This window comes from Alligator mississippiensis, chromosome 3 (assembly GCF_030867095.1).
Source record: "Alligator mississippiensis isolate rAllMis1 chromosome 3, rAllMis1, whole genome shotgun sequence".
In the NCBI taxonomy this organism is placed as follows: domain Eukaryota; kingdom Metazoa; phylum Chordata; order Crocodylia; family Alligatoridae; genus Alligator; species Alligator mississippiensis.
The window spans coordinates 153,396,320-153,419,537 of record NC_081826.1 but is presented as its reverse complement, the minus strand read 5'-3'; the positions used below and the strand labels follow the sequence as shown (position 1 = coordinate 153,419,537).

The following is a 23,218-nucleotide window of genomic DNA, read 5'->3' as shown; positions in this document are numbered from 1 at the left end:
TAAGCCTGGCTATTTGGTACCAGGGAAAATTAACTCTGACGGTCAAGCTCCAAAGTCCAAAGCATCATAAAGTGTAGTTCTGCTTTCACAAATCCATTAACTGTATTTATTACACCCTGTGTTCTATTGAAATATTTGCTTACTTGCTGTCAGCAAGCATAACAATGATTAACTCTACTTTCATGTAAAAACTTACCAAGACAGCCCACATAACAGAACAGCAATGGATGTTCATCTGACCCCAGTATCTAAATCAAAGATTGTAAAAATCAAGTTTATGCCTCCCTGCTATGCACATTAGGGATTGTACAGATTTTTTTCTGTATTTCTATAGAAATAATTTCCTGCTCAAGAGTCCTTTAACCAAAATGTTGTCGTCTTTTCACTTTTCAGCAGGTTCCATCCTTTATCTACTATGACAAAATCTAGCCCTATCTGCTTTTATAGAAGATACGGAAATAGCTGCATGTGATTGGATTGGATAGAGACATTTAGAATATATCCCTTGGTCAAAACAGAATTAATAGAATCTTTGCTTGCGTGAACAGGACAAACTTACTCCCATTAACAATCTGATGTTTGCACAAGTACTCTTACTAGCTTCACAATTTGGCCCTTAAGTCTCAATATTTCATGTTTGGTGATAGAGCAGGGACACTGGAGTAGAATTCTGTTTCCCTTTGTGTGAATACATGGACATTCTCCAGCCACCTGACATTTTCGGCACTTATCCACAGTTTGTGATTCTGTTACTCTTGCAGTTTCAGCACATAAGCATGTGCACATAGACTGAGAGTGTGCAGTAGGCTACATACTGCCCATGTCCATTCCTGACCCCATCATGTATGCAGCAGCCACAAAAACGTAGCTGAACAAAAACCATGAGTAACAGGTGTTACATGGAGGGGGGAGGCTCTTCTGTTTTAGCCCCTAAGAGCTAGGTGGTTAGGACAGTTACTCATGAAGTGGGAGACAACAGTTACAGGGAAACCCTGTTCAAACCCTCACTCGGGTTTGAATCTCCAGTTCCCCAACTTCTAAAGAACCATGAGGCCAAAGGCAGACATTATCCAAATTCATTTCCAGTGCTCCTTTTGAAAATGGCATCTGGGTAGTCCAAAGAGGGAGCTATGTGTGGTCAGGAAGAAGATAATAAGCAGAGGTGAGGTGGAACCTGCTTTAAAATGGTCTAGTCTGAGCCCTTACCCCTAATATGGCAGAAACCACTCTGCTGCTACACTGCTCTCTATCCATTTTATCCAATGACTGGTAAATGCAAGGGGCAGTGGCTCAACTTCAAAAGAAGCATTGGAGAAAAGTAAGAGAAATGCTTAATCTGTAGTGGGGTTGTTCGAACATGCTAAGAAATCAGAGATCTGTAGGTTCAAACCCCTGCTAGGCACACAGGTCCTAGAAGCTCTGTCTTTCTCCCTTCAGGAACATGGGAGGGCCCTCCTTCTCATCTTTTCTGGGACTTAAACCAGTGAATGCATATATGTAGATGCATACCTGCCCAGCCAATGCATAAGTAACTAAGCATCCACACTGCAGGAGTAATAGAATCGAAAACTGTACTTAAGTGCTAAAAACACTACCAGTGTGGTTGCAAACTGTCATTTGGGTGTACAAAGAGTAATATAATTCCACCCCTAGTCTCACCTTTCACAAGCTATTTATTGGAATATTAGGCCTGGGGTTTATTTTCTTAACTCTCAGTGAAATGATTTCACTGTTCTCAAATACTGTAACACTTGTAATTGCTGCAATTTTGATAAAATAGAAATGTGTAGGTTTATAAATGTTTCTTCACCAAAGTGGATACCTGCTGCTGGAGGTGATGTTAAGGGACATCTCTGTGTCCAGCATCTCCAGGAACTGCTCTGCTCTTAGTTAGTATATTCATTGTATTTCTAGTGGCTATTCCATTATTGGTGAACAGCTTATGCTGGTTGTCTCCAAGCAATCTGAGGAGGAGCAGAATGTTGGAAATGAGAACTATTAATGACTTCTTGAAGTATGCATGGCAAAGATTTAGGAACAGATGCTATCACCTCCTTAACCAACAAGCCTAACCTCTATTGCTGCTCTAATCTCCCACAAGCATAGACTTGGCAAAGAATGCACATTATTAAAATGAGGAGGTGGCTACAGGAAGCCTGTGGGACAGGGAAGTGCCAGGTGCTTGTTTCCATACCTTCAGGATGACAATCAAAAGCTCTACAGACAGACACTGGGAGCATCTACACATGCCAATGCTGCTGGATGGGTTTACTCTGGAGTAATTCACTCAGGAGAAAACTCACCCTGGGCAAGCATCTACACATCCAAGCATTTGGGAGCAGATTTGCTGCTCCTGGCAGTAGTCTGCTCTTGCCCCATCCAACCATGCACTAGCCTCCTGCAGCAGCCAGGGGGAGCTAGAGGCTGCAGCTGCCTGCAACTGGGGGCCATCTTTAAAAGCCAGCCCTGCCTGCTGCTCCCTGGCCACCTACCTTCCCGGCCCAGAGCAGCCTGTAGAGCGCTGTGCCAGCATTCTACGGCTCTGTCTTCGGAGCCTGTGCCTACTGCATGATGGATGCTCAACCCGCAGGCCCCAGGAACAACATCCAGTGCTCTGGGCACCTACTCACCACCCTAGTTGCCCTGCTTCACCACCACAGTGACCATCGCCTGGCCCAGGTCAGTATTGGCCCTGGTGGCACCCGTATGTGGCACAGATGCCTAGCCAGGCTCATTGCAGCATCTCAGGCCCCTTGGCACTGCGCTGCTGCCACCTAGACCTCGTGCTGCCACCTGAAATCCAGCAAAGATGCTGAAGACACATATCCAGATGCCAACACTGGTGCCATCAACATCCTCCTGGGGCTCCAGCCCCTGCTGCCTGTGGGCCTGTATGGCCAGCTAGGACTGGTGCCCTGCATGTCATCCAGAGCACCTAGGATGACAAGCAGTGGCTGCAGTCATCCCAGATGATCCAGGCCATCTTTCAGGAGCAGCTTGAGCAGCTTCGCCTGCACCTACAGAGGCAGGACACCACCATGTGGCAGCCACTCCCTATGGACACCAGGCTGGCCATCACCCTGCTCAAGCTGGCTATGCCTGCCAGCCTCTGCTACATCAGCCACCTCTTTAATGTGGGCAAGGTGAGTGCCAGGGTCCTGAAGGTGCACTATGCCCTCCAGAACGTGCTGGGGCACACCATGCTCTGGGTGCATGATCCACTGGAGGTGATGGCAGGGTTCCGCACCCTGGACTTTCACCAAATTGAGCACCAGCTGGGCAGGCAGCACCCATGATGCCCGCATTTTATGCAACTCTGCCCTGCCAGCCCTGGCGGAGAGCAGAAGCTTTGTGTGAGGGGTGCCAGACTTCCAGCTAACTGTGGTGGTGGTCCCCTCCTCATTGGGACCCTGTCTACCTGCTACTCTCCTGGCTCATGCGGCCCACGCTGGCCAGCTGGACGCCTGCCAGGTACACTTCAACACCTGCCTGAGCCGGACCCTCATACTGGTGGAATGCGCCTTAGGCTGCCAAAAGAAGGCAACCATCAGGGACAGGATGGTGTCCAGCACCCTGTGGTCCACCTCCGTGGCCTGCACTGGGCATCATGGCAGCCTGCCTCTCCTGGGCCTCCAGCTGCCTCTCCTCAAAGGCCAGGAGCCTGTCCTGGAACTCTTGGTCCACACGGTCCCTCTGCTAGGCACGTTCCTCCTTGCATGCGAGCCTCTTCTCTTTGTATGCGTCTATCTCGCACTTGCAAGTGACATCCTCTGCGTGCCAGGCCCACAGGTCTACCGGCCGCTCCTTAGCTACCCTGACCAGCCAGTCCACCAGTTGGGTCCAGTCCTGGGTCCTCTACTGCCAGAGTCGGCGCATACTCAGGGCCCCAACTGAGGCTGGTGCTGTCAGCAAGGACCTACGGAGCCAGGAGAAAGTGGATGTTTGTGAGAGTTTGCGACATTTTTGAGATAACATGCTCTACACCAGGGGGCTGTGGGCTGCCCAGCCTCAAACCAGGGGTCATGTGTGCATGGGTGCGCACAGACCATGTTAAGTCGGCCAGGCAGGCCCTGACACAGGCGACCACCAGCTGAGCTCCCCCATCCCCACTCACTCCGCAGGGGCTGGTGGGCTGCTAGGTTGACTGCAGGCAGCCTGCCTTCCCCACCCTCTTCCCAGACTGGGACAGGCCTGGCTCCTGACAGCTCCAGACCTACTCCCTCCACCCACCCCCCATTGCTCCCCCTTCTCCTCCTGCAAGCCAGCCTATCTCCTGTACTGCGACCAAGCTCACAGGGCCCAGCTGACTGAGATGCACAGCTGGTGGTGCCCCTGCCCTCCCCCCAGGGGGCATCTCTGGAAAGGAGCCCCAAGGCCAGCTCCCCAAGCATGCTTCTGCTGAGAGTGTCCCAGGTGTGCTGCAAGGACCTGTTTGCACAGACTGAGGGGTGCCCACCCCACTACGCCCTGCTGCTGCTGATCACCATAGTGCCCCAGGTACACCTGAGAACCTGGTGCAGGACCCTGAGCTTTGCTGTGGCAGGCAACCCTGTACTGCCTCGCAATGTCTACCTGGAGGGCTATCTTTGGCTGTGCTACACACCTCTGCCCCTACAACAGAGGATGACATTGCCACCGGCATTGATACATTCCTCCACACGTGAGCGGCCTGTGCCTGCCTAGCTGAAGAGACACAGGCTGCTCAGTAAAGTTTTGCACTGTCTCCCACCTCTCTACATGCTATGGGGTGGACTCTAGGAGCCATGGAGAACATGGCCAGGCCATGTGGGGAATTGGGGCATGGGTGGGGCTTACCAGGTGGGTGTGGCAGGCATGCCCAGTGGCCCGAGTCTGTCCCCACTGGCGGAGATGATGTGCAGCTCCCAGTGGTGTCCTGACGTGCAGGGGCATGGCACCTGGCTGCCCTGGCAGAGGTCCCCTCTGGGGAGGAGCTGGAGGAGCTGGAGCTGCTGAGGGCCAGTGGTAGCATGGCTGGCCTGGCCTCCTGGGTGTGGCTGTGCAGCCAGAGGTGGCAGGGCAGGTGCTGGCCTGGGCTGCTGGATGACACTGGGGATGGAGACTGCAGGGCCCTCCCCCACTGATGACTCATTGCCATTGCCAGGCTGCAGTGGAAGCTTGGACAGGCCACACATCCTGGAGTACACAGCATGGCTCTGGCTAGGTCCCAGGGCACAAGGATCTGATCCAACTGCTACATAAAGGGCATAGACTTGCAGGTAGCCTCCAACTAGCAGTTGTGTTCAGAGACAGTGACCCACTGTGCCCACAAGGCCTTGACCTTTACGGAGCACTGGCGTACCAACTGGTTATGACCGTGTTCCTGCATGTGGCTTGACAGGCCCTCATACACGTGCACATAGCAGCGCCTGCTTTGGGCAAACTGCCTGAGGACCTCGGCCTTGCCCAAAGCACCACAAAGTCTGCAGTCTCTTCCTGGGACCAGTTCCAGCTGGGAGGTAGCACATGGCAGCAGGGAAGACACCAATGTGGTTCCTTTGATGGCTCACTGGGCCTCTGAACAACAGTCCAGGAGCTGCTAGGACTCAGCAGGTGCCTGCAGTGCCCAGTGGAGGGGCACGGTGTGGGACAGGCATCTGCATGGTGATGGTGTACCAGGGATCCACTGGATTGGAATGAAGTGGCCTAAGGCTGGCTGCAGGTGGCCAAGGGTGCTGCCAGACCTGGCAGGTGCCTGCAGCAGAGAGCACAGTGCAACAGCGCAGGACAGGTGACCTAGTGCCAGTGACCAGCAGCAGGGTTGGAGCAGGCTGCTGTGGCTGGCCTATGGCCTCTACTGCAAAACGCAGTGCCCAAAGGCTGGCTGCAGGTGGCCCAGGGCCATGAGGTACCCACAGGCTCTTAGGGGCCAGGGGCTGGGGCATGCAAAGAGCCTTCCCAGCCCTGGGGCTCGAGAAACTCCCAGCCCTGTGGCCCTGGCACTAGCCTGCAGGTGGCCCACTGGTGGTGGGGACGACATCAGCGTCTACATGTGCATTAGTGCTCAGTAACTACTCCAGAATTAATTTGCTACTTGCATTTGTAGGTAGCAAATTAATGCAGGAGCAGAGCAAATTATTGTATAGTGGGTGCATCTACACATGCAAATGCTGCTGGATTGGTTTACTCCAGAGTAATTTATTCCAGAGTAAACCCACCCCAGGCAGGTGTCTAAATGAGTGGACATTTGGGAGCAGATTTGCTCCCAGTGGGAGCGGCCCCACCAGACTCTGCCCCCTTGCAGCCGCCAGAGGATGTTCCAGGCTCCCCTGGGTGCTAACTTAGGGGCTGGCAGGGAGCACAGGGCCAGGAGACACCTGTTTCCTGGTGAAGGCTGGGAGATTGCTCCCTGCCCCTAGGAGCTGCATGGTGCCAGGGTGGGCTCTGGAGGCAGAGCCTGGGCTGGGACAATGTCCCCCTGCCCCAGCAGCAGGGAGCTCCCAGCCCTCCCCGATCAGGGGCAAGGGGCTTGGAAAGAGCTGTGGGGGAGGGGCAGGTCCCAGCCCCCTTACCCAATCTGCCAATGGGGCAGCTAGTAGTGAGCCCCCAGCTGCTAACTGCCCCGCCAGCAGATTGGGGCAGGGGGCAGGGACCTACCCCTCCCCCACAGCTTTTTCCAATCCTGTGCCTCGATCAAGGCACAGGGCTGGGAAGAGCCGCAGGGCTGGGACCTATCCCACACCAGGACAGTTATTGGCCAGCCCCAGCACGTTCAGCCTGGAGCTGGCTGGGACCTGTACCATTTTGGGCAGTTCCCAGGCAGGTCCAGGCTGCATGTGCAGACATTCCTGCACAGCCCAGAGCTGTCTGGAAACTGTCCCAGTCTGGGGCAGGTCCCAGCCAGCTCCAGGCTGGGCAAAAAACTCTCCCCATGGAGGGAGGTCCTGGACCCAGCTCCGGAATTGCAGACCGGGGGCTGGGAGATTGCCCTCTGCCCCCAGGAGCTGTCTGCTGCTGGGGCAGGCTCTGGTGCTGGAGCCCAGGTAGAAAAAATGTCCCCCTGCCCTGGCGGCAACGAGCTCCCAGCTCTGGCTTGTTCACAGGTAGTAATTAACTGTTGATGAGCAAATTACTGTACAGAAAGGGTCTGCAAGTCTAGATGGTGATGCTTACTGTGCAGTATTTAGTTCTATTGTGCAGTAAAGTGTCTTATATAGATGTGCCCACAGAGTCTGTAGTTATTTCTTCTATTGGCTGCCCTCAAAATACTGTTTGTAGTACAAATGGGTTGATCTTTTATTTTTTACTTAACTTTTGCCACCATAGATTTATAGATTGTAAGGCTGGAAGGGACCTCAGAAGATCATCCAGTCCAGCTCCCTGCACAAAGCAGGAAAGACAACTGGGGTCAGGTGGCCCCAGCAAGGTGCCTGTCCAGTCTCCTCTTGAAGATTTCCAGGGTAGGCAATTGCATCAGCTCTGGAGAGAGCTTATTCCAGTCTGGACACCCCAGTAGTGAAGTAGTTTTTCCTAATGTTGAGCCTGAAATGATCTTCCAGGAGTTTGTGACCATTACTGCTAGTTTTCCCCAAGCGTGCCCTGGTGAACAGTTGTTCACCAAGCCCTTGATATATGCCTCTGATGTAGCGGTACTCTGCTAAGTCCTCTCTCAGCCTTCTCTTTTTCAGGCTGAAATGTCCCAGATCCCTGAGTCTTTCCTCGTACGGCTTGCTGCACAAGTCTCTAAGGGTGGCCCTTCTCTAGACTCTCTCAAGCTTTATCATGTCCTTGTTAAACTGTGGCACCCATAACTGGATGCAGTACTCCAGCTGTGGTCTCACCAATGCCGAATAGAGTGGGAGAATCACTTCTTTGGTTTCGCTGGAGATGCATTAATTGATGCATGCCAGGGTATTGTTGGCCCTGCTGGCTAAAATATTGTGCTGCTGGCTCATGTTCATGCTGTGGTCTATTATCCCAGGTCCCTTTCATTCATAGTGCAGGTCAGGATGGTGCTACCAAGTTGGGCTGTGCAAGGCTTCGGACCGTGCTTCAGATCCAGAGAAGCTTCGGACGCTTTGGCGCCCGAAGCAGCATGTCTGGATCAAAGTGCTGGCTTCTTTAGGCTTTCTGAAGCGGTTTGGAGCTTCCAAACCACTTCGGAAAAGCTTTGGCGCCGCTTTGGAGATCCGGCCATAGGGTATAATGGGGAATCAATGAAATAGCTATAACTTTGTTGGTTTTTTGTCTGATTTGGATGAAACCTGGAGGGGTGGTAGCCTCTGCTGAGCGCATGACGCTTGCCAAGTTTCAAGAGGATCGGTGCAGGGGTTCGGGAGGAACTGCACCCCAAATTCTTCAAAGCAAAACTCATGTCACAGGTATGTGTTAAGCCACAGTGGGTCAAAACTGCAGGGGTGGTGGCCCCTGTGGAGGCCACAAAGCCTGCCAAGTTTCAAGAAGATAAGTGCAGGGGTTTGGGGGAACTGCACCTCAAGCTGCAGACAAGCAAAACTCGTGACATGGGTGACACTGTGTGTGTTAAAGCACAGCAGGGTGAAAGCTGCAGGGATGGTAGCCCCTGCTGCGGCCACAAAGCCTGCCAGCTGTCAAGGAGATAGGTGCAGGGCTTCTGGGTTCTGGGGCCCTGCACCCCTAGCTGCTGACAGGCAAAACTCGTGACATGGGTGCTTGTGCAAATGACTGCCTCTGCCTTGGGGCAGTTGATTGTCTGTATTGATTATTTCCTCTCCTTAGTCTGTGGTTTTGTAGGTGTTAATCGTTGCTCATTAACTTGTTAACACCTACAAGACCACAGACTAAGGAGAGGTCTGGCCGCACTGTGTTCCCTGCCTGCCCAGCTGCAGGAGGCTGGGTGTGCAGTGGATGCACAGGTAGCATGTGGCTCCCAGGGCAAAGGCAGCAGGGTGGAGAGTCCCAGGCCCACAGCTGGCAGCCTGCATCCGCTTCGCACATAAACCTGGGGGTACACATGCCCCCCAATGTCTCCCCCAAGGGTGTGTGCAGCAACAGAGAGCTGTGCCCCCTGGACAAGTCACCTGCGGCTCCATCCTGCTCCTCCCCCCCAACCCTGGGGTCCCATACACTGCCCTGGCTGGGCAGTGCTCCCAGACCCAACTCCACCCCCTTCTCCTGCCTCACTCCCTCCCTCACCATAGGGGCCTTGATCTGTAGCCCCCCACACTGATTCCCTCCCCCATGTCCCTTCCCTTTTACAGATTTACTTGCAGGGCTCTGCTTTCCACGCTACCTGGCTGCATTTCTGACCACATGCATGTGTATGGCTGTGCACATGCACAGAGCATCCAGTGGCCCTAGCCAGAAGGCATATTATATTTATCAGTACATTATTGGCTATGCCAGCCAAAAAAGCCAATAGCCAATAATGTTAATTTTCCTTTTATTGGTGCCAATCCGATACAGCACTGATATATCGGTGCACCTCTAATGTCCACATGTTAGGGGGCTGCTTCCTCAGCACACTTTGTTCCAAGATTCTTAGGTCAGCTGAGGGGGCAGAAAATATTACAGACGAATAGACTTCAGGAGACAACTATTTCATAGATTTCATAGACATTAGGGCTGGAAGGGACCTCGGAAGATCATCAAGTCCAGCCCCCCACCCAAAGGGCAGGACGTCAGCTGGGGTCATAGGATCCCAGCAAGATAAGCATCCAGTTTCATCTTGAAGGTGTTCAATGAAGGCACTTGAACAACCTCCGGCGGCAGGCTGTTCCAGACCTTGGGGGCTCGGACAGTAAAGAAATTCTTCCTTATGTCCAGCCTGAAACGATCTTGTAGTAGTTTGTGACCATTCAACCTCGTCATCCCTTGGGGCGCTCTGGTGAACAAACGTTCCCCCAGATACTGGTGGTCACCCCTGATAAACTTGTAGGTGGCCATCAGATCACCCCTGAGCCTGCGCTTTTCCAGGCTAAAGAGCCCCAGGGCTCTCAGCCTGTCATCGTAGGGTCTGCTTCCCTGACCCCTGATCATGCGCGTGGCTCTTCTCTGGACTCTCTCAAGCTTCTCCACATCCTTTTTGAATTGTGGAGCCCAAAACTGGACGCAGTACTCCAGCTGCGGCCTCACTAAGGCCGAGTACAGGGGGAGAATGACGTCCCGGGATTTGCTTGAGAAGCATCTATGGATGCAAGCCAGCGTTTTGGTCGCTTTACTAGCCGCAGCATCGCATTGCAGGCTCATGTTCATCTTGTGGTCAATGATGACCCCCAAGTCTCTTTCTTCCATAGTGCTAACCAACATAGCACTGCCGAGCCTATAAGGATGCTGCAGGTTTTTCTTCCCAAGGTGGAGAACCTTGCATTTATCAGCGTTGAACACCATCAGATTCTCATCCGCCCACTTGCTGAGCCTGTCCAGGTCAGCCTGGATCACCCGCCTGTCTTCTGGCGTGGATGCTTTGCCCCAAAGTTTGGTGTCATCGGCGAACTTGGCCAGTCCGCTTCTGACTCGTGTCCACATCGTTAATGAAGATGTTGAACAGTATGGGTCCAAGGACAGAGCCCTGGGGGACCCCACTGGTCACAGGACACCACGATGAGTGACTTCCATCAATTACTACCCTCTGGGTCCGACCCCGGAGCCAATTTTCCAGCCAGTGGATCGTGGGGGACCCAAGGCGACAATTGGCCAGTTTCTCCAAGAGACGATCATGGGACACCAGATCGAAGGCTTTTTTGAAGTCAAGATATATGACATCAATCTCATCTCCCTTGTCCAGGTGATAGGTCACCTGGTCGTAGAAGGAAATGAGATTGGTCAAGCAAGACCTACCCGCAACAAACCCGTGCTGGCTATCCCTTAAGATGTTGGCGTCAGCCAGTCCATTAAGGATGGCCTCCTTAATAAACTTTTCTAAGATCTTCCCCGGGATAGAAGTCAGGCTGATGGGCCTATAGTTAGCCGGATCCACTTTCCTCCCTTTCTTGAAGATAGGCACCACGTTGGCCTTCTTCCAGTCTTCGGGCACTACACCAGAGCGCCAAGAGTTTTCAAAGATCCGCGCTAGAGGCTGGGCTATGATGCTCGCCAGCTCCTTGAGTACCCTGGGGTGAAGATTGTCAGGGCCGGCTGACTTGAAGGTATCCAGCTTCTCAAGATGTTCCTTCACAAAGTCAGCATTAACGGAGGGCAGGGGATCACCCTCACCCGGACTTCCCGGCCCTGTAGCGGGCACAGGCGTCCCATGGGGCTGATGAAAGACCGACGCAAAGTACCTATTTAATAGGTTGGCTTTTTCCTGGGCGTCAGTTGTCAGTTGCCCCATCTGGTTCAGCAGGGGTCCAACGTTGCCCCTGCTTTTCCTCCGGCTCCCCACATATCTGAAAAAGGACTTTTTATTGTCCTTGATGCTCAAAGCTAGCTGGAGTTCAGTTGCAGCCTTGGCTTTCCTGGTCTGCTCCCTACAGGACCGGACCAGTGCAGAATAATCCTCCTTGGAGGTGACTCCCATCCTCCATCCTTTGTAGGCCTTTCTTTTTAGCCTCAGGAGGTCTGCTAGGTCCCTGGAGAGCCAGGGGGGCTGCTGTGCCCTCTTGCTGCCTTTCCTCCGAGATGGAATAGACTTAGTTTGTGCATTGAGGATCGCTCCCTTGAGGAGCGACCACTCTTCTTGAACTCCCCTCTCCCTGCGGTCACAGTCCCTTAGGGCCTCACTGACAAGCCTCCTGAGCTTGTCAAAGTCGGCTTTCCTGAAGTCAAGGACTTGCGTGTTGCTGACCGACTTGCCAGCTTTTCAGCTATTAATGAATAACTATATAAAAGTGGGAGATTGAGCATTCTCCATTCTGAACAGCATGTGCAATTCATCAAAGTCAGTAAATAAGGTTGAATTTGCTGACACCAGACTGACAGTACATGCTTCTTGGTGCAACTTGCCCTGATTTCCTATGTACATCAACTATGTGAGTGTTAGTAAATCTGCAGGAGTTGTCCCTCCTCTTACGTCTCCATACAACATTGCACCTGGGATCACCCTTGGAGCAGTACAGGAGCCATCTGTGGATTCATAAATCCTTCTCTTCCCCACCACACAGACTACAGGCAGGATTCATCCTTTATCTGAGACCTTAGATCTAGCTGCAAGCCTTAGCAGTATTCTAAGTGTTAAAAAAAAATTACCAACCTCAAGCCTTTTCTAAGTCTAACTTACTAACAGTTAGTGTAGCTCAGGCTCTTAGCAAGCAGTTGCAGTTGTCAGCTGAAGAGTTAACTCACTCACTTGGATTTGGGAGAAAAAGCTGGATGTTTTACAGTTACACACAGTAAGGCTGTTTGTGTTCAGATATAGCAGACAGGCACAGACTTCACTGCCGGCTCTCCCTGCATCGGCAGGAGAATGGGGCCTGATTTGGATATAATTGGGCCTGCAGCACTAATGGAATGAACCGATCCAGCAATGAACAAAGGACACAATGTTAACGGTAGGATGCAATGCATAATTGTACAGTGATCCAATATTCAACCTAGCTGACATGATGGCTTATCACTGTTGATCTAGTTACACACATAACCAGCATAATTCATGTGAGAAACAAAGGATGATAGCATAATCTTTTGCAGGTTAGAAACTGGGGAGTGTGTCTGTTTATGATGAAATACTACCTTTTCCACAAGCCAGCAGAAATGCTGAACACTCAGTTGGGATTCTCTCATAGAAAGCAAAAACAGAAGCCAACAGTGATTTGGATCACATATTACCCAGTTTTCCCCCTTTAAAATAAACATTACTGACCTTTACTAAGCAAATCAAGTAATAAATCACTGCAGTGATACAGCTAAATTTGACAGGTCATGTGAGATACGCAAAACTGTGAACAAGCAATGAAAGCTCTCCGGAAAGCAATCAAATATGGCCTATGATTTACCATGTCTTACTCAGCCTGCTCTGTGAGCAAAGCCTCGGTCTTTCTGTCAGCAATGCATGTGCTCTGTGTGGGAGGGAAAGACAGATAAAACATCCATAGCTTGTGCTGAGATGATTTTGTTTGCTAGGAAAATGTTATTAGTATCCCTTCCTTTTTTTTTTTTCCAGACAGCATTTTCCAAAGCAAATTCAAGATCTGAAAGGGAAGCCAAGCTAAGGATACAAAGCAGTTTAGACAACAGATGTAGTCTTTCAATATCTGTATACATTCACAAGTCTGGAGATTCAGTTCAGGCCATCTAAGTACAGATAATCTGAATCTTAGTGTGTAATAAGGAGATCATTTAATTCTCCACATTTATACAAAGGCATATTATCAAATTATAGTAATAGCAATCTTATTGCAGGAAATGTGTTTGATATTTCTCACTGCAGATATAAGGGAACATTGCAAGCTGTGTGCCTTCACTTTCCTTTCACTGCATTTACTTAACTGATACCTAAATCATATCCAATGTAATTTAGTGACATGGTTTGTTACTATATCACCTCAAAAATGTATGGTTACAAGTGAATGCTACATGTAATTTTACACTGTCATATTTCAATAAGACATGAACCCTGCATGCATACATACTGGAAAAATAAATAAATCCATGCAGATTAAAAGAGATTTTTTCAAAGGCATCAAAGGTACATACGGAGCTCAAGCACCAGTGACAGTCTGAGTTGGGTGTTTCACTGCCTTTGACTATCTCCCCTTTCAACTCTTTTTAAATTTGCCCACATAAATTGTTATTAAACTTCCCTTGTAAAGTGGCTACTGTATTGTATTAGATATGAGTCCAGCATTCTTTTAACTTGAACAAAGTACAGATTCTTATTGCTGAAAATGACTCTGCATGATATAATATCAACTGAATATCCATAATTTCCACTTTTGACCAATATTTTTGTTTTTATTGTTATTTTACCAATTAATTTTAGCTGAAAATAAATAATCCAAAACACTTGTGAATTACAGTTTTGTTGGGGAAACAGTTTGCTTACTTATTGTGGTACCTCAGGTAATTAGAAACTTCTAACTGAAAGGTCCTTTCTTAGTACATAAGAACATTATTTTGCAAAGCTCTGTTTAGGCAGACTTATTCCCAACAGGATTTCACATGGGCCTAAGTCTGTTTTTGCAAAGAATCCTTTGGAGTACTAGAGTAAAAAATGTAATTAATTCACTGTTTGTTTCATTCTTCATTTGAGGTAATTCCAGCTCTTTTTACATATTTACATTTCACAGAGTATATTGCTTCATGCAGGGTGCATCTATACATGCGCTTTATTGCAGACTTGGCTAATTAGCTTTGCAGTGCATTATTGTCTACACATTTGCCCTTATTAGGGCAGAGTAAATTAATTAACTCTGCTGTAGAATAGTACTGTCTGGAACAAGTATTATCTGACAGTGGAATTATTTAATGTACTGAAATAAAAATGTAGACAGTGACTGGGAGCTGGCTGGGACCAGGGCTGGCTGAGCTGCCTGCCAGTAGGTCCCACACAGTAGCACCCTTGTGCCCCAGCCAGCCCCTCCGCAGCTCACTGAGCTGGGGTGGAGCAGCTGCAGGCTGGAAGGCAGACCCCACAGGCCCCTGCCAGCCAAGGCTACTCTGCCCTGGCCCAACATGCTGTGGTTCCACTGTGCCCAGGAGCAATAAACTCCTGGCAAACTGTGCCAGAGTTTATTGCTACATGTTAATTGCATGTGTAGATGCACCCACTGATAAATATATTTATGATGCTCTCAGGGTACAACTTTAAAATAGTCTAACAGTACTATAAACACAAAGACTGTAACTCCCAGCTGGAAACGCAAAGGTCTTGCAGTAACATGGCTGACTTCCTCAACTTAGAAATTTCCCTGATGTTCATTCTGAGTGGGAGTGAACTTAATTTTCCATTTTACCATATATTTACTTATTTCTTGAACTTCTTGTAGCTGACTTCATGTTTTCCAATAACCATGATCCCTGTTTATCTATGGGTAACTCTTAAATGGTCTTTTGTAGAGGTGCACCGATACATCAGTCCGATATCAGATTGGCACCGCTATAAAGAAAACTGGCTGTATCTGAAATCGGCCTGATGCAGCCAATAGTTTGGCTGATAAATTCTCATGCATGTGCGCAACTGCAGCGCAGTACTCAGGCAGTGAGGAGCACAGTCCGGTAGCATGGAGAGCTGCGTGCAGCTGGTAAGTCTGTTGTGGTGGAAGTGGGGAGGGAAGGGGCATGGTAGGGGAGCAGATCAATGCCCCCCGTGGTGAGGGAGCGGGCAGGGATGGGCGCTGCGCAGCTGAGGCAGGGCGGGCGCAGGACAGAGCCATGGCTTGTGGGGGAGGGATGGCTCCCACCACTGTGTGCACCCCGGGAAGGCATGGGGGGGGGGGGGGGCATGTGCCCCTGGATCTGAGCGGAGTGGGGCGAGCAGGCTGCAGCTGCAGGCTGGAACCAGGGCTGCACTGGGCTCTTCTCAGCAGGGGTGGGCTTGGGGCAGGGGCTACAAAGGGGACTGCAGCTATCCCAGATTTTGCTGAAGCCCCGCTCCCAGTGCCACCGCCACCACCTGCCCGCCCGGTGCAGCCCCAGCTCAACACTCTGCCTCCACCCACACGCCGGGAAGAGCCAGGGCTGCTCTGGGTGCACAGCGACACTGGGAGCAGGACTACAGCGAAATCTGGGGTGGCTGCAGCCCTCTCCACAGGCCCCATCCCGAGCCCAGCCCCTGCCGAGAAAAGCCTAGCGCAGCCCCGGTTCCAGCCTGCAGCTACAACCCACCCGAACCGCACAGATCTGGTGGCACACACCTGCCCCCCGGACCCTCCCAGGGTGCAAGCAGCAGTGGGAGCTGCTCCCTCCTGCAACAAACTGCAACTCTGTCCCACGCCCCACCCCATCTCACCCCGCCCCAGCTGGGCAGCACCTGCCCCTGCCCCTGCCCCTCCCTCACCATGGGGGGCACTGATCTGTTCCACCCCCATGCCCCTTCCCTCCCCCTCCCCTTCCACTAAAATGGACTTACCAGCTGTATGCAACTGTACTGGAAATTGGATTGGTATCAGCCAATATGCTGCCTTAAAAATCGGCTATTGGTTTTGGCCCCCAAAATCTCTATTAGTGCACCCCTAATCTTTGTCCTTGAGATGCCAAAGTGTTTCCTGTTCAAAAAAATATAACAGACCCCCACTAATCTACATTAATGACTGAGGACCATTCCCAAATTATTAAAGTTTGGTACTTAGTAGTAATACAAAGCCCACCAAGTGTGAACTACCAAGCATACTTAATTAATTTTGTTTGAAGTTTATACTGAATGATTTCTGAATACTTAAACACTTATGAATAAATGTTCTAGACTTATTAAAAATCTTATCAATGAGGCAGCAGCCCAGCCCAACTTTTTGGTTCTTCAAGAGGTGAGGAGACAGTTTTTGTGCAGATTATGATACTTAGTGAAGTTGTACTACAAATGTAAGACTGGAATAAATTAGTACTATAATAAATGTCTGTTGTAACTGTATTCCTCATTCTACGAAATACAGACTTAATGTGAAAGAACTTGAAACCAAATCTTCAGCTCATTATTCCCACTATTTCCAATCTTAATCAGTTATGGATATTTACAACCTACCAGTTAGATTAGCGTTACCAATATAATTAATGGTAACAGCACTTTCAATCCACGCACAGTTCCCACGCATTTTTTTAACAACTGCTAATCTGAGATTAAAATAAGGTCAAACGTCTTCCCATTTCAAAATTTAATTGCCTTTTCAGACACAGAACATACAAATACATTAATCCATCAGCTGGTAAATAAAGCATTTAGATAATGTTTTTGCACCCCACTCAAAACCAGGCTTTGCAAATTCTGATTTGGTATAGCCATTCAGCCAGAAATTGGATGCCTGGCTAAATTTAAAAAGATTGCTAATTTATTTATTTGTGAGTAAAAAAACAGTGTCTTTATGCATGTACAAAGTTATAATCTGTTTAAGGAAACAGTAAGTATTATAGCAGGGGTGGGCAAAATACGGCCCCTGTGAAAGGGCTTTGTCCAGCCTGCAGCAGGTCCCTTGGTCCTGCCTGGCCCAGGCGCTGCCCAGCCATGGTGGGTCCCGCAGCCCCCTGTGCATGCAGCAGGGTTGGGATGGCTCCGCAGCTGGACTGCCTTTCTAGGCAGTCCAGGCAGCCGTGGCTCCTTCCAGCTGCCACTGGCCCCAGCCCCACAATACCAACGGGGACCTGTGCGCGCAGTACCAACCCGTTGTGCCCTGCGCCTGTTCTGAACTCACCCGTCCAGACTCAGCAGCTGCAGCAGCAGTGGCTGTAGGTCAGAAACTGTTGCTCAGTGTGGGGGAAATATGGCCTCTCCCCCTTGCCACTGGTAGGCAGTTCTTGGTGCAGCCACCCAGAGCCCATGCTGCACCATGCTGCCCTGTGGCTCCACCAATGTCACCGCGGCCAGGGTGCACTGCAGCTGCTCTGCACTGTCACTGCTGCTGCACTGGGCAGCCCAGAAGCAGCAGTGATGGCGGCAGAGCCACAGGGCAGCCTGGCACAGCACAGCCTTCAGGCAGCTGCATCAGGAACTCCCCAGCAGCAGTGAGGGGCAGGGGATGTGTGCACAAGTCCCCGCCCATACCATGGAGCTGGGGCCAGTGGTGGCAGCTGCCAGAAGAAACCACCCCAACCCAGCTGCGTGCCAGGGGGCAGCAGGACACGCCGCTGATACACGTGACATACACACACCCCATACCCTTAAACCCTCCCCCAAAAATCCCACAACCACATCCTCCTCCACACACAATCACACACCCCACAAACACTGCACCCACCCACACCCTCCCTCAAACCCCCACACAAACCCTCCCCCCACATACCCAAGTGCCTCTGGGGGGAGCTCCACTCACTGGTACACGTACACACCCCACCACACACATGCACACAAACACCCCCAGCTACTCTCCCACACCCCCCACAAATCCCATACCCCACCCACACATCCCAACAAACCCCCATACCCATACACCCAGATCCACACATACCCCCATAGCCTCCCCCACACCCTATATAAATAGACATTCACACACACATCCACAGCCCCCCACAAAACCCATACAAGTCCTTGTCTAATCTATTCATATAACTACATAATCAATCCTAGCACTTGAGCATGAGTGGGTCACTCTGAATCTGAGACAAAACCTTGTAAGTGTTCATACATCAAGATGGACATTCTGCTCCTTTGGGGTTGCATTTCTAAGCAAATGAGTTGCTGCATTTTTATGCCAGCGGGACCGTGAAAGTGTACAAGTCCCTTCCTAGATATGTTACACAGTAATCAAGCATACTGGTAGCCTGGGTATGAGCCCTCATGGCCACTGGAGTCTGTATTAACCAGCATCTCTTTGCAAAGCACAACTCAGCAGTGCCTGCCAGACAACTCAATATATCAGTATGCAGGGCTGGTTTGAAATGTCTCCTTTCAATATGCGATCAAATAAATGCAACACAGCATTTCAGCCAATAGTGTTCTTAAAATGCCTTAGTTCTCATCTATTTTTGCCTGAGTCTTCATCTTAGAACACACTGTACTATATACTTTGACCTGCAGCCCTGAGGAAAGTTTAGATGGCATCTTAAATACAAGTAATATCCTGCTGCGAAGCAAAAAACTCTGCAGCTGTGCCTGTGTAAATGCTGCCTCAACTGGCTCGGCTTCAATGCAGGGGCTGCCTGTTAGCTAGCCCCACAATGAAGCATCTTTGTACCACAGCCAGCCCCTCTGCAGCACATTGAGCCAGCTCCCCTGCCACTCGGAGCTACTCTGACCCAGCATATTGTGCTGCGGTCCCAGGCACACATGCAAACAGTGTGCCCGGGAGCAATAAACTCCAGAGCAATAAGCTCTGGAGTTTATTCAAGCACATTAATATGCATGTGTTGATGCGCCCACTGTCTCACTCTGGAACCTATAAGAAGAGTCAGTAGACAATTATAGCCTCTAAAAAGATCAGGCCTTACAACTAAAAAAAAATCACACCTTGAGAGAAGTATTCCCAAGTCCTCCACTCCTGGCCTTCAAGCAACCTCTAAATCTGGCCCAACTCATTTTCAGAAGCAAACAGCTTCCACAATAACTAGAAAATCTGTCAACGCATCTCCAGCCCCACAGCATTGCCACCCTTGAGAAAAAAGAATCAAAATCTACAGATCCTACACCTGCACATCAAAGAATGTGGTATTTCTCATGCAGTGTTCCAGATGCCTCCATGGAAACTATGGGGATGAAACTAGACAGGAACTACATGCTAGAATGAACTCTCATAGAAAAAATAAAAAGGACAGAGATATACACATGCCAGCACAAATATATTTTTCATGAAACAACCATTCTCTCTCTGACCTCACAATCCTCATGCTCAAAGGGAATTTACAAAATACCTCCAAAAGGCAAGTCTGAGAACAGAAATTCATAATTCTACTGGACAGTAAAAAATCTGGTCTTAATATAGACAATGGCTATGTCTCATTAAAACCTTACGACTGCCAATCATCTCCCTCCACCTCACAGGTAGTAACTGCCACCTTCCTGAATAGTCTGATTCTGCCACCTCTTCTATTGCATTTTTGCCTTATAACTAATATAACAGCTTCTGTTCACACCCTTTCGCTCCTAGTTCACAGCCCTCCTCCATCCCTCCAAAGAGACTATTTGCATTCACGTGGAGTCTTTTCTTTGATATTTAGCTCAACCTGCATCTGCTTCCACTTCAGACCTGAGGAAGAGTACCTGATGCCCAAAACCTTGTTCAGCTGCTTTCCCAACTAAACCATTGGTTCAATAAACGGTATCATAAAAAGCCTTGCCTCTCAACACTTCCAGGACCATCATGGCTGCAACAACACTCTGACCCCACTACTTGTATTTTATAATTCCTTGCATTACTGTCTACTTAGCCAATTATATGAATGAATATAAATAAACATGTGGCTACATCTCTTGCACTGCATATTCTGAAGGTGTGATTTTATTCATGACCATCTAAGAAAAGCAGGACTGGACATTCTCCTTTATGACTGACTTCATACATTGCTACTATTTTTAACAATACATGAATAATGCCTGGGAGGATGGGTCTGAGGACCATATACTGCCTCATTCAAGTAAGTGCCTCTTTTTGCTCTAAACCCTACACCTCCTTCACCTGCTTCAACTGTCTGTTGAGTGCTTTAGAAGTTGGAGTACGCATGAGCTCAGATGATGATTTTTCCTGTCTCTGCTGTTGGCAACCATTGAAAATAAAAATGAAAAAGTGAAGTCACAGAAAATGCTTTAGGATGCTAAAGTCCCAAGCTACTCTGTTCTCTGAACCTACAGCATAAGGCCCTTTTCAGTGAATGGTAATTAGTTTTTCCACACAAAACCCAGAAAAAAATTCCCATCACTTCCCACATTCATCATCCTGAAGGCAGAGAATATACCTGACCCAAATCATAAGAAGAAAGGAAGCAGGCACTGGAAAACCTCTACCTTGTACAAGAAGATAGGAGCTTATCATCGTTTCCACCTTTCTGTAACCTGGTCTAACCCACCTTGATTGGTTTCCCTCAAAGAACTCCAGCCCGAATATTATAAGCTTCCCTTGCTCCTGCCCTTTCTGGTACCTGCCTGTCACTACCCAGTGGCATTGTGTTTGGCTTTGTGTTGATAAGTCAGGCCCACTAGGCTCTCCCATAACTCTGCAGGCAGAACCAGACTTTTTTGTTGTACACTTAGGGCCCCTCTACATGTGCAGCTAAAGGTATGATGGGATCTAATGCATGATCTACACAATCGCATATCCTACTATGCCACACATGTATGGCAGGAGGTATGACTGTGGGATCACAAATCAGATCCCATCACACCGTACTGCTGGTGCAGCGGAAACCCAATCCTAGGCCTTGCGCTGGCAAGAAGCAAACTCCTGCAGCTGGGAGCCCCTTCAGCTGATGGGACTCCCATCCATGCATGCACTGCAGGGGTCCTGGAAGCAAGGATATTGCAACTGACTTGGCGTTCCAGGTGTAGAGATGCTTCATGCACCTCTGTGGCTGAGACTGAAGCTGACTCAGCGTCCCAGTCGCAGACAGCAACTGATGTGGTATCCCAGTTGTGGGGGTGCTGAAGCTGGGAGCAGGAGAAAGAACCCAAGTCACAGGTCTCCTGCCTAGAACGTTAAGTGTTATTCTGTTTGTAACAAGCTAAGGCGGCAAACAGATAAGGGAGCTCCTCCTTCATACTGAGGCATGTGGGGTGCAGAGTGTAATCCTGCAGGGAGTAGGTTACTGCAGAAGACAGCAGGTACGGGAGAAGGGATTGCTTTGTACTTTGACTTCATCTTAACTTAAAGGAATACAATTAAAGTTCTGTAAAGACTGAACCTGTGTGCCTGACAGTCTTGTCTCGAGTGTATATTAACAACCTTTTATAGAAGCAGGACATTGGTTGCCATGTGTTGTGTCAATAGTACAACTGACAGTAGTTTTACAAAGAGTTTAGATTATGGATTGTCTAGGCTGGTTTGAATAGGGATGGTCCTGCCTCAGGCTGGGGGTTGGACCAGATGGCCTCTGGATGTCCCGTCCAGCCTGCCTTCCCATGATTCTACAAAACCATACTGGCTGACAGTTTCCAGCTTGCAAGTACATGAGATGACTGAATATTTTAATATGTCCCTTTTATCAAGTAATCCATTGCTCTAGTGACCTTAGGGATACTGTGATAGTAAGGGGGAAGGGAGAGGGCCCCTCTGATAGCATATGAAAGAAGTCATCTAGGGGTGCTTGTACACGCCACGGGTGTTTAATTCATTTTAGTTCTCCCTAAATTGAAACGGTGGGTTTTTAAAAACACCACTTCAATTTAGGGAAAATTAAACCAAACTAAACCCCCGTGGCATGTACACAAGGGTGGGGACCCAATCCTTACCTGCCTCTCTGACAGCATAACGTTGCCTAGTGCTGTGAGAACATTTGGAGAGGGAAGACCACCCAACCCCCATCCTGTTACATCTACTCTGCAGCCATCTTAGGTGCCTCCATGGCCCACTAGTTGGGAACCACTGACCTATAGTATGCTTAGCTTTTTGCCTGTACTAGGAGTTAATACAAAATGAAAGGAGTGGAGGACAAGGGCTTTACTCAAACTTCAGGAAGCTCATTTGTTTTGGGAATGAGAACAAGCATGGGGGAGGGATGTGGACAGGGTCCAGAGGAGGGCCACTCACATGATCAGGGGGCAGCAGGGCAGGCCCTACAAGGAGAGGCTATGAGACCTGAACCTGTTCAGCCTCCACAAGAGAAGGCTGAGAGGGGAGCTGGTGGCCATCTATAAACTGGCCAAGAGAGACCAGCAATAGGAGAGTCCCTGTTCCCCCAAGCACTACTGGGAGTAACAAGGAATAATGGCCATAAGTTGACAAAGAGTAGATTCAGGCTAGATATCAGGAGGCATTACTTCATAGTCAGGGCAGCTAGAATCTGGAACCAACTTCCAAGGGAAGTGGTGCTCGCTCCTGCCCTGGGGGTCTTCAAAAGGAGGCTAGATATCTTACCGGGGTTGTTTGACCCCAGCATTCTTTCCTGCCCATGGCAGGGGGTCGGACTTGATGATCTGCTCAGGTCCCTTTTGACCCTACCAACTATGAAACTATGGTAAATGTCACACCAGAAAAGCACTATTAATTATTTCAAGGGTTTATTAACAACCAAATGGTTTTACAGATGGAATCCGTTTCACTAACTCAATATTACCTGGAACAAAGTGGTTTCCTAATTACCTAAAGTCATGGAACCCTTTCATATTACTACTTCTGCTGTGGAAACCTGACCCTGCAGGCTGTGAGAGGTGATGTAGAGCCAAGCAACCTGGCCTGTCAATGATGGTGCGCAGCCTCCTGGCCCATTCTGCCATTACCCTCAATATCTTTGGGGAAATCCTTATGACCTGTTGCAGAACCCCAGGATATCATGGAACACAATTTCAAAACCACTGACCTAGATGAAACATGTAACCTCCCTCCATTCCCTACCCCATCTTGGATTCCCAGGGGCTAAGTATGGTGACTGTGCAGGGGCTCCATCATGCACCTCTTCCTCTGGTCTCCAAGGTCATGGCTTTTTAATCTAAGTGCTTTCTACCTCCCATTTGAGATTCTCTCTTCATTTTAGAATAATACTGACTGATAGTTCCCCACTCTTCCTTAGCACTTCTCATCAGTAGATCTCTCAGTGCTTTACCCAGGAGGCC

The 23,218-nt window shown here is 49.5% G+C and overlaps 1 protein-coding gene across 3 annotated transcripts in view; it reads right to left on the bottom strand.

Moving 5' to 3' along the window:
• Positions 1-23,218, bottom strand: part of IDUA (alpha-L-iduronidase) — a 90,873-nt gene that overhangs the window by 28,088 nt on the left and 39,567 nt on the right. The window lies entirely within an intron of this gene.